This window comes from Pan paniscus, chromosome 1 (genome assembly GCF_029289425.2).
Source record: "Pan paniscus chromosome 1, NHGRI_mPanPan1-v2.0_pri, whole genome shotgun sequence".
Taxonomy (NCBI): Eukaryota; Metazoa; Chordata; class Mammalia; order Primates; family Hominidae; genus Pan; species Pan paniscus.
This window is the reverse complement of record NC_073249.2, coordinates 103,202,356-103,214,925: the sequence shown is the minus strand read 5'-3', so window position 1 is coordinate 103,214,925 and position 12,570 is coordinate 103,202,356. Positions and strand designations below refer to the sequence as shown.

Below are 12,570 nucleotides of genomic sequence, written 5' to 3'. Positions count from 1 at the left end.
TGGGGATGCTTCCTCTGACGTGAAATTGGTTTTCACGAGTTTCTGCCAGAGTGTTAGCCCCTTGAGAGGCAGTGCTGTGGTTGGGAAGAAAACACTTTTGTAGATCAGGCGCGGTGGCTTAGGTCTGTAATCCCAGTGCTTTGGGAGGACGAGGCAGGAGGATTGCTTGAGGCCAGGAGTTTGAGACCAGCCTGGGCAACACAGTGAGACCCCTCTCTACAAAAACAAACAACATTTATGCAGCATACTAGCCAGCACCAGCATCACAAACCCAGAAGCTGTTTTGGGTTGGGTTGTAGCTACTACGAGGAGCTCCCCCAGGGTGAATGTCAATCCTGTCCTTGGCCAACTGTCTTTATGGTTGTTCCTTTCCTTACAAGTGTCCAGGTTCAGTCTTGTGATAGAGTGGCAACATAATGTATGTTTATATTTATGGTGTCTCAGATACAGTGTAGGAGAAAACCTTCTGAAGTGAGTCTGTATATCTTATTTCTTAGAAACACAAATGGAGTCCAGTGAGTAAGTGCTTAAAGGGTGTTTTATAGTCTTCTCTCACTCAAAAGTTTTGTTTAAGGCATTATGATACATTCTTTCCTCTCTACTTGCCGCACCCCCTACTTCAGAGTCATAGTTTCATCTAAATGCTACTTAGCTGTTTTTCTTTTTTCTTTTTTTTTTTTTTTGAGACAGCCTCTGTCTATCACCCAGGAGCATGATTTCGGCTGACTGCAACCTCCACCTGCCGGGTTCAAGAGAGTCTCCTGCCTCGGCCTCCGGGTAGCTGGGACTATAGGTGCACGACCACCACACCCTGGCTAATTTTTGTGTTTTTAGTAGAGATGCAGTTTCACCATGTTGGCCAGGCTGGTCTCGAACTCTTGACCTCAAGTGATTCACCCGACTCGGGCTCCCAGAGTGCTGGGATTACAGGCGTGAGCCACTGCTCCCCGCCTAAATGCTACTTAGTTTTGTTTGCTGATTTTGCTGTGTGTTTATGTTTTTTTTTTTTTTTTTTTGGCCATATTTCAGTGCTGGGAAGAGCAGGTGTCTAGTTTTTTTCCAGCCAACATCAGAGCCTGCAGAACTCTTTTAACATAGAGAGGGAGTCTGGAATTCAGCCAGTATGTGTGTGACCAGTGGTGTGTTGTTGAATGTGATGCCTTGTTGAATATTCCATCCTTAGCTTTTTTGATTTTTAAGTTGCTGTTCACTGTTTTGCCTTTAAGAGTGAGAAGTTGGCCAGGCGTGGTGGCTCAGGCCTGTAATCCCAATACTTTGGGAGTCCAAGGCAGGCAGATCGCTTGAGCTCAGGAGTTCGAGACTAGCCTGGGCAACATGGAGAAACCCCGTCTCTACCAAAAAATTAAAAAATTTGCCGTGTGTGTGGTGGCATGCACCTGTAGTCCCAGCTATTCAGGAGGCTGAGGTAGGAGGATTGCCTGACCCCAGGAAGCAGAGGTTGCAGTGAGCTGAGATCGCACCATTGCACTCCAGCCTGGGCAATAGAGCCAGACCCTGTCTCAAAAAAAAAAAAAAAGAGTGAGAAGACAGTCTAAACTTCCCCAATTGATTATATCTTTTCTTCTCACCTTTAAGTCCTTACTTCAAAGGGATAATTTGAAAAGCTGAATAGGTGTTTTTCTAAGCCTTAGTTAGCCTGGAGAAGTTTCTTGATCTTTTTGGTGTGATATTTATTTGTCATGTCTGATTTGTAAATTGAGGCCTAACATAATTGAGTATAACCGGATTCTTCCTAAATATATCCAGAGTTCTCTGCTGAGTGTCCTGGAGGTGATAGGGAGTGATATGTGGCTCCTGCCCTTAAGGATCTTACAGCTTTTGGGGAAAGACAAGGCAAACATAGAAAAAGTAACAGCATAAAGGGAATGAGGATATGTGCTTTAGGATTCAGAGAGGGGAATTTCATAGCATTGGTGTGGCCAGTGGGATTTAAATTGAGTTTTGAGGGATGGGTACATTTCAGATTGAGAATTCCAAAGACTGTGAGGTAGCAAAAGGAAGAGGGAGTTGATGAAGAAGGGAGAAATATTTAATAAATCATGTTTTTTTCACAACTAAAAGTTGTATACTATATTTTTTATAGTGTACAGCATGATTTGATATATGTATACACTGAATGGTTAAATCAAGCTGTTTAACATGCATTACCTCACATACTTATTTTTGCGTGGTGAGAACACTTAAAATCTGTCTTAGCAATTTTCAAATATACAGTATATTCCCTTTTTCTTTTTTTGAGACTGAGTCTCGCTCTGTCACCAGGCTGGAGTGCAGTGGTGCGATCTCGGTTCACTACAACCTCCACCTCCTGGGTTCAAGCAATTCTCCTGCCTCGGCCTCCCAAGTAGTGGGGACTACAGGCACGTGCCACCATGCCCAGCTAATTTTTGTATTTTTAGTAGAGACGGGGTTTCACCATGTTGGCCAGGATGGTCTCCATCTCGACCTTGCGATATGCCCACCTTGGCCTCCCAAAGTGGTGGGATTACAGGTGTGAGCCACCGCATCCGGCCTCTTTTTTTCTTTTTAAATAGAGACAGAATTTATTCTGTCTTGTTGCCCAGGCTGTTCTTGAATTTGTGGGCTCAATGTGTCCTCCCACTATATCCTCCTGAGTAGTAGTAGATAGGTGCGTTCCACCATGCCTGGCTAATTTTTTTTTCTTTTTTGTAGAGATGGGATTTTGCCATGTTGCCCCGGCTGGTCTCAAATTTCTGGGCTTAAGCAATCTGCCTGCCTCAGTCTCCCAAAGTGCTGGGGTTACAGGCATGAGCTATTGCGGCTGGCCTGATATGTGGTATTTGTTTTTAATTCTGTTTATGTGATGAATCACATTTATTGATTTGCCTATGTTGAACTAACCTTGCATCCCAGGCGTAAAGACTACTTGATTGTGGTAGATTAGCTTTTAATTTTTATTTATTTATTTTTTTGAGGCAGAGTCTTGCTCTTTAGCCCAGGCTGGAGTGCAGTGGAACGAGCTCAGCTCACTGCAACCTCTGCCTCCTGGGTTCAAGGGATTCTCGTGCCTCAGCCTCCCAGATACCTGGGATTACAGGTTTGCACCACTAGACCTGGCTAATTTTTGTATTTTTGGTAGAGATGGGGTTTCCCCGTGTTGGCCGGGTTGGCTTTGAAATCCTGACCTCAAGTGATCTGCCTGCCTTGGCCCCCCAAAGTGCTGAGATTACAGGTGTGAGCCACCACACTGGCCTGCATTAGCTTTTTAATGTGCTGCTGGTTCAGTTTGTTAGTATTTTATTTAGAATTTTTGTGTCTGTGTTCATTAGGGATATTGGCCCGGAGTTTTCTTTTTTCATTGTGTCTTTGCCAGGTTTTGGTATCAGAATGCTGCTGGCCTCATGGAATGGGTTAGGGAAGAGTCCCTCCTCGATTTTTTGGAATAATTTCAGTAGGATTGGTACTAGCTCTTCTTCGTGTCTGGTCCAGGGCCTTTTCTGATTGGTAAGTTTTTTATTTTTCATTATTTTTTGAGACAGGGTCTCACTGTGTCGCCCATACTGGAGTTCAGTGGCATGATCATGGCTTACTGCAGCCTCGACTTCCCAGACTCAGGTGATCCTCCCACCTTAGCCTCCTGAGTAGCTGGACCTACGGGTATGTGCTACCACACCTGGCTGTTTTTTTTTTTTTTTTTTTTTTTTTGAGAGATAAGGTTTCGTCATGTTGCCCAGGCTGGTCTTGAACTCCTAGGCTCAAGCGATCTGCCTGCCTTTGCCTCCCAAAGTGCTGGGATTGTAGGCATGAGCCATGGCCTGGCCAGGTTTTTTATTACTGATTCAATTTTGGAACTCGTCATTGGTCTGTTCAGAATTTCAATTTCTTCCTGGTTCAGTCTTGTGAGGTTGTATGTTTCCAGGAATTTATCTGGAATTTTAGGTTTTCTAGTTTGTGTGCATAAAGGTGTTTGTAATAGTCTCTGAGGGTTCTTTGTATTTCTGTGGGATTGGTGGTAATGTCAGTTTTGTCATTTCTGATGGTGTTTATTTAGATCGTCTCTCTTTTTTTCTTTATTAATCTAGCTAGTGGTCTATCAATTTTATTTTTTGAAAGAACCAACTTTTGGTTTCGTTTATCATTTATTTGTATGGATTTTCGCATCTCAATTTCATTCAGTTCAGCACTGATTTTGGTTATTTCTTCTGCTGGCTTTGGGGTTGGTTTGTTCTTGTTTTTCTAGTTTCTCTAGGTGTGATGTTAGGTTGTTAATTTGAGATCTTTCTAGCTTTTTGATGGAAGTGTTTAGTGCTATAAACTTTCCTCTTAATACTGCTTTAACTGTATCCTAGTGATTCTGGTATGCTGTATCTTTGTTTTCATTAGTTTCAAAGAACTTTCTGATTTCTCCCTTAATTTCATTTTTTACTGAAAAGTCATTCAGGAACAAGTTATCTCATTTCCATGTAATTGTATAGTTTTGAGAGACCTTTTTAGTATTGATTTCTATTTTAATTGCACTATAATCTGAGAGTGTGGTTGGTATGATTTTGGTTTTTTTGCCTACGTGCTTCTCAAAAGAAGACATATATGCAGCCCAATAAGCATATGAAAAAATGCTCAGGATTACTAATCGTCAGAGAAATGCAAACCAAAACCACAGCGAGATACCATCTCACACCAGTCAGAATAGCTATTATTAGAAAGTCAAAGAATAACAGTTGTTGGCAAGGTTGTGGAGAAAAGGGAATGCCTATACACTGCCGGTGAGAATGTAAATTAGTTCAGCCACTGTGGAAGGCAGTTTGATTTCCCAAAGAACTTAAAACGGAACTACCATTCTGCCCAGCAATCCATTACTGGGTATATACCCAGAGAAATATAAATCGTTTTACCAAAAAGACACATGCACTTGTATGTTTATTGTGGCACTATACACAAGAGCAAAGACATGGAATCAACCTAGATGCCCATCAGTGGTGGACTTAATAAAGAAAATGTGGTACATATACATCATGGGATACTATACAGCTATTTAAAAAAAACAAAACCGAAATCATGTCCTTTGCAGCAACATGGATGCAGCTGGAGGTCATTATCCTAAGTGAATTAAAGCAGGAACAGAAAGCCAAGTACCACGTGTTCTCACTTAAAAGTGGGAGCTAAACATTGAGTACACATGGGCATAAACATGGACACGAGGGCTTACTTGAGGTGGTGAGGGTAAGAGGAGGATGAGGGTCAAAAAACTACCTATCTTGTACTATGGTCAGTTGCTGGGTGACGAAATAATCAGTACACCAAATTCCAGTGACACAGTTTATCCATGTAACAAATGTACATATGTGCCCCCAAACCTAAAATCAAAAAAATATGTATAGAAAACAAAGAGCAAAATGAAGGACCTAAAACCTAAAAACCTTTTATAGTCAATATATAAAAAGGCTTAATACCCCAGTCAAAATCAGATATGGATAAATTTTATAAAAACAAAGTAAACAAAGAGGGTACTGACTCTTGTGATAGTTGGATACCAAGAACCATCCCTCACTGGGGCATGCTGTGGCTCACACCTGTTATACCAACCCTTTGGGAACCCAAGGCAGGAGAGGATTGCTTGAGCCCAGGAGTTTGGCACTAGCCTGGGCAACAAAGTGAGACCCTATCTCTACAAAAATTAAAAAAATTAGCCAGGGGTGGTGGTGTGTGTCTGTGGTCCTAGCTACTCAGGAGGCTGAGTTGGGGAAGATTGCTCAAGCCCGGGAGGTCGAGGCTGCAGTGAGCTGTGATTGTGCCATTACACTCCAGTCTGGGTGACAGAGCAAGAGCTTATCTCAAAAAAGAAAAAGACTCCATGATTTAATCTAATCAACTTCAAAAACCCAACTCATTCCTCCACACGCCCTGTGCCTTGGCCATAGCATTTACCTCACCATTCTCCTATGCATTATCTATTTTTAGACCTCTGTCTCCCTTTGTTTAAAATGTTGTCCCAGCCTGGATAACATAGCAAGACCCTGTCTCAACAAAAAAAATAAAAATTAGCTGGGTATGGTGGCATGTGCTTGTAGTCCTAGCTACTTGGGAGGCTGAGGTGGAAGAATTACTTGAGCCCAGGATATTTGAGGTTACAGTGAGCTATGGTTGTGCCACTGTACTCCAGCCTGGGCAACAGAGACCCAGTCTGGATGAGAGAGAAGAGAGAGGGGAGAGAGGAGAGAAAAAAGAAAAGAAAAAGAAAGAAAGAACCCATCATCTATGAGTGCTGTCCTCACTGAACACCAGAGGCTGGGTATTGAGTTTACATCACCTTTTAATGAGCTCTCACTAGGTTTCTTCACCCATTCAATGGGAAGGTCTGCTTCAGAGCCATAATTGTGTTCAACGGGACTAGGTTGCAAGGTTTAATAACTCTTCTCTTCTTTTTTAAATTTAATTACTTTATTATTTCACCTTTTTTTTTAAAGCCACATGTAGGCTGAATTCATTTAATTTGACAGAATAACACTCCTTACTGCTAATCCTGATCAATTTTAGCTTTGTGTGTCTTTGGGTTGGATCCACTCAGATAAGAGGACAAAAGAGGGCCGGGCATGGTGACTAGTGCCTGTAATCCTAGCACTTTGGGAGGCCAAGGTGGGCGGATCACCTGAGGTCAGGACTTCAAAACCAGCCTGGCCAACATGGTGAAACCCCTGTCTCTACTAAAAATACAAAAATTAGCCTGGCGTGGTGGTGGGCACCTCTAATCTAAGCAATTTAGTGATTTGAGCTGGGCTCGGGAGGCTGAGGCAGGAGAATCGCTTGAAAACCCAGGAGGCGGAGCTTGCAGTGAGCTGAGATCATGCCATTGCACTCGCAAAAAGAGCGAGACTCCATCTCAAAAAAAAAAAAAAACCATTCAAAAAGAGGACAAAAGGTTCATTTGGAAAGAGGATATTAAGAAATAAGGAGAAATCATGAAGGGAATTTTAAAATGAAAACATATTTAGTGGCATTGTTTTCTGTTAGGTTTCAAAAAAGTCTCCATTCCAAGTGAGTATTGGTTTAGGAATTTCTTTCTCCTTATTAAAAGTGTTTTCCTATTTACAGTGAAAATAACTTTAGTAAAATTTTGTGAGTACTAAACTTGGATTTTAAAATCAGAGATTTCGATTATATAGTCTGGAGCCTCAGGATTTTAAGTTTCTGTAGGATTGGGTAAAATGCCATTGTAGATTTTTTGGTCATCAGATTATAGAATAAATACTTAAAGTAACTTCAGATTATTATTTTCAAAACCATAGCAGAACTCCTACCTTACCTATCTTATTGAGAGACAATGTGAAGCCAAGACTGATGGAGTTAGTATGCTACATTGATGATGAATGACTGGGTAGTACACCACAGAGGGCTGTGTCATGGAGTGTAAAGGTGTTATTCCATTCCTACACCCTACCATCTGTCTTTCCCCATTAAATCAAGGTCAGGGAATGTTACCTTTTGTGATTAAATCTGGTAGAGTCATCATTAAACAGGTGAGATAAATCATATGCAGAGTAACCTACTTTTGGTATTGATGAGACTAGGGTGGTTCTTAAGTATTTTATGGAGATCAGGGTATCTTCCTAAATCCAGATGAAGAGATCAGGTTAAGGACTGCTTGCTTTCAGGCTCCACCTGAAGAAACTATGTAGTAGGCTTCTCTCCCTCTATCTTCTTATTTTATCATCTTCTTTGATCTAATAAAATGTTTTCCTTATCAATAAGTAATGTTATCTAGTTTGGCTCTACCAGGTGCTAGAGAAGGCATTCATCATTGTATTGTACTTGCAATAACTCTAATACAGGAAAATGTTCAAACCACCCATAATAAAAGTAGCTAAAAAGCAGATTTCTTAAAGACTTTGTGACCGTTTAAGCTCAACTGACCTTTCTAAGTTGCATGATTCTTAGAAAGGTCCCAGAGAGATGTCTATCTGGTGCTATATAGCAGTTGCTAATTAAATATTTTTTAATTGAATGATTGATATGAGTTGAACACCCAGTAATTATATTTAAAAAGTGATGACTTCAGTGTTTTGATGTCTTTAAAAGGCTACAGTGGTACAAAATGTAGGTGCTACCATGTGAAATTTGAACGTACAGTGAAGTACATATATTCACTGCAATATCTAGAAATAAATATGTATTCTTATAGGTAGAGGCTAGTTTATCCTTGTAATTCTACTGATAAATATAAATGTATATATTGGGGAAATTTGTGGGACTTTTTCAGTATAAGGAAGAAAAAAATCTGAAAATTGAACTCACTGCAGAAGAAATTTTTTGTATTTTCGAGGGAAGTACCAACTAGATGTGCTAACACTTTGTATTTCTTTATGTTTAGTTGCCTCTTTTTTTTTTTTTTTAAACGGAGTTTCCCTCTTTCACCCAGGCTGGAGTGCAGTGGCACGATCTCGGCTCACTGCATCCTCTGCCTTACAGTTTCAAGTGATTCTCCTGCCTCAGTCTCCCGAGTAGCTGGGATTACAGGCGCCTGCCACCACGCCTGGCTAAGTTTTGTATTTTTAGTAGAGACGAGGGTTTCACCATGTTGGCCAGGTTGGATCTCTTCACAGCCTACTGAGCAATAAATGAGATAGCCTAGAGCAGTGGTTTTCAATTTCAGGTAGTTTTGTTTCCCAGGGAACATTTGGCAAAGTCTGTAGACAATTTTTTATCTTTTTTTTGGAGACAGAGTCTGACTTTGTTGCCCAGGTTGGAGTGCAGTGGCGTGATCACGGCTCACTGCGGCTTCCACCTCCTGGGCTCAAGCAGTCCTCCCACCTCAGCCTCCCAACTAGCTGTACCACCACACCCGGCTAATTTTTTAATTTTTTGTAGAGACAGAGTCTCACTGTGTTGCCTAGGCTGGTGTCAAACTCCTGGCCTCAAGCAGTCCTGCTTCGGCCTCCCAAAGTATTGGATGGTAGGTGTGAGCCACCACACCCAGCCTGTAGACATTTTTGATTTTTGTAACTAGGGGCTGGAGGAGGGTTGCTACTGTCATGCAGTGGGTGGAGGCCAGAGATGCTGCTGAACATGCTGCAGTGCACAGGATAGACCCCTCAAAACAAAGAATTATATTGGGCCCAAAAAGGTAAGAGGGCTGAGGTTGAGAAACCCTGGGATAGATAGAGGGATAGTCAGTGTCATCTTATGCTAATTGTGTTTAAGGTTTTGTTTTGGTGTAGGTTTGATTTTTAATTTTGGGATCCCAGTGAATTTTCAGTAAGAAAATTGAGACCGTATAATTTTAGGCAAACCTCTGATGGGAGAGAGTGTTTAGAACAGGAACTAGGGCTCAGTTAGTGGCTGCAATTCCATTATAGCAGTATCTGTTGGAGTTACTTTCTGTCTTTGGAGTTACTGAGACCAGAGGAATTGGATTACCCCTCTTAAGTTACATACTGTAAGGGCAACTTATAAAAGAAAACTATCCACATTTTTTTGTCAGTTGGGAATTAATTGAGATAGAAACACTGCATGTAATTTAGTAAGACAGCTGGAAATCCCAGTTTGAAAACAAAATGAAAAGCAGACAACAAGCCTAACTTTTAGTTTTACTTTCTGTGTTTCTCTTATACCTCTCAGAAGTTTCATAAGCTCCAGAAATTTTGTGTTTAACCTTTTAGTTTCTTCAAATTCTTGGTTGAGAGGGTATATTGGAGTTATTAATCTTTGTTCTAAAATTCTTCGGGTGACTTCTCGCTGAGTCATCTGACCGTCTCAGTTTACCTAAGTATATCCCATTGTAAAATGATACTTAGGTGCACATATTGGAAGCTTGAATGAGGAATGGAGCTGTATAATCCTAATTGAAAGGCAGTGTAAGAATCATGAGCAATCCTTATTTGCAGAGAAATAGGGCCATTACCGTATTAGAAGCATTTTAGGTTGTTGTTATAGTTTCACATACAGAAGTTTAGGTGCTGAAAAATTTTTCTTTTTTAGAAATTTCTTTTTTCAATTGTTTGCTGTTCAGAGTTTCTCAGAGGTCCCCAGATGCATGTATATCAGTTAGAAGTAGGACAGGTATGGTGGCTAACACCTGTAATCCCAGCACTTTGGGAGGCTGAGGTGGGTGGATAACTTGAGCTCAGGAGTTTGAGACCAGCCTGGGTGATATGGCGAAACCCCATCTCTTAAAAAAAAATTAAAAAAAGATAGAAGTGAGTTGGCGCCAGTGATTTTTAAACCAGGCATACTTTTCTTGTATGATAAGTAGACTGTTGGTGACTCTTTTCCCAAAACAGACCAGTTAGATTTTGTTTTTTGTTTTTTTTTTGAGACCTGAAGCCCCACTCTGTCGCCCAGGCTGGAGTGCAGTGGTGCAATCTTGGCTCACTGCAACCTCCGCCTCCCACGTTCAAGCAATTCTTGTGCCTCAGCCTCCCGAGTAACTGAGATTATGGGTGTGCGCCACCACACCTGGCTAATTTTTGTATTTTTAGTAGAGGTGGGGTTTCACCATGTTGGCCAGGCTGGTCTCAAACTCCTGACCTTGCAAGTGATGCGCCTGCCTCGGCCTTCCAAAGTGCTGGGATTATAGGTGTTAGCCACCACGCCTGGCCAGACCAGTTAGTTTTGTCTTCCTTGAAAATGTGTTAAGACAGATTAATCTCTCTCCTTGATAATTTGAACAAGTGTCACAGGAAACTTCTTAGTAGACAAGGTAATGTTTACCTCCTTGCCACTCACTTTGATGTTGTACAGATTTGAATAGACTTTTAACCCATAATACCATCTTCCAGAAGTTTCATTTTGCTTACCTTTCACCATGCTTAGAATTTACATTCTCAAAAGAAAAAACAGTTATAGTTACATGCTCTTTCTTACCTTTTGCTGGATTAACTGAGACCTGCAGGTATCCTACAATGATGCTGATCTTCTAGCCCGTTAATTCTCAGACCTCTCAGATTCAGTGCCCTCTTCTTATAAGTATTTTGAAATACTCTCTTTAGTGAAATGAAATCCACAGGTAATACAGCTTTTCTACATATATGTGTGTGTGTGTGTGTGTGTATATATATATATATATATATTTTTTTTTTTTTTGTGAGACAGAGTGTCAACCAGGCTGCAGTGCAGTGGCGTGATCTTGGCTCACTGTATCCTCTGCCTCCTGGGTGCTTCAAGCGATGCTCGTGCCTCAGCCTTCCAAGTAGCTGAGATTACAAGCGTGCATCACCACACCTGGCTAATTTTTTTGTATTATTATTTATTCTTTGTAGAGACAGGGTTTCACCATGTTGGCCAGGCTGGTCTCGAACTCCTGGCCTCAAGTGCGCCCACCTCGGCCTCCCAAAGTGCTGGGGTTATAGGCATGAGCCACCACACCCGGCCCTACATATATAATTTAAAAAATTATCTTGTAGTAAGATAAAGGATAAATAGAAAATATTTCTGACAGATTAGCTTGACATGACAGCTACCTGAGTAGACTGCTATAAGGGTATTTGCAACTTAAATACCAGGAGAAGCAAACCAGTACAGTGAACAGTTCTTTGCAAATGTACAAATAAAACTCAAGTACAACTTCTTTCTTCTTCTTCTTCTTCTTTTTTTTTTTTTTGGTAGTGATGGGGTCTCACTTAGTTGCCCAGGCTGGTTTTGAATTAGGCTCAAGCTGTCCTCCTCCTCGGCCTCCCAAAGTGCTGAGATTACAAACGTGAGCCACTGCATCTGCCCCAAAGTACAGTTTTCTCTTACTTTATTCAGCAGTTGCTTTTCTGGACATTTAGTACATATTAAAATTATGGACTGGGCACGGTGGCTTACGCCTGTAATCCCAGCATTTTGGGATACCAAGGCGGTTGGATCACTTGAGCCCAGGAGTTGGAGACCAGCCTGGGCAACATGGTAAAACCCTGTCTCTACAAAAAATTTTTTAAAAAATTAGCCGGGCTTGGTGGCACGTGCCTGAAGTCCCAGCTACCTGGGAGGCTGAGGTGGGAGGATTACCTGAGCCCAAGAGGTCAAGGCTGTAGTGAACCGTGATCACACTGCTGCACTCCAGCCTGGGTGACAGAGTGAGACCCTGTGTCAAAAAAATAAATAAATAAATAAATAAAATTATGCAGAAGGACTTGGTGCTTATACGTAGAATGTAATTAGGTTCTAGGCTTTGGTAATTATACAGATTTTAAAAATCCAGTTAACTATTCATAAGGAAGTTTGAGAATAAAGACATTTTTTCTTTGTGCTGGACTTGCCTATGCTTTCCTGGCCTCTGCCAATTGAATGTCAGTAACACTTTTTTTTTTTTCTGCAACTTTTATTTTAAGTGCCGGGGCACATGTGCAGGATGTGCAGGTTTTGTTATGTAGGCAAACCTGTGCCATGGTGGTTGGCTGCACAGATCAACTCATCACCTAGCTCTTAAGCCCAGCATCCATTAGATATTCTTCCTGAGGCTCCCTCAACAGGCCCCAGTGTGTGTTGTTCCCCACCATGTGTCCTCCTCATTTAGCCCCTACTTACAAATGAAACGTGTGATGTGTGGTTTTCTGTTCCTATGTTAGTTTGCTGAGGATAACGGCTTCCAGCTCCATCCACATCCCTGCAAAG

The 12,570-nt window shown here is 41.4% G+C and overlaps 1 protein-coding gene across 2 annotated transcripts in view; it reads left to right on the top strand.

Moving 5' to 3' along the window:
* The window catches only part of RNF115 (ring finger protein 115), an 82,136-nt gene that overhangs the window by 1,017 nt on the left and 68,549 nt on the right, over positions 1–12,570 (top strand). The gene's annotated exons all lie outside the window — the stretch shown is intronic.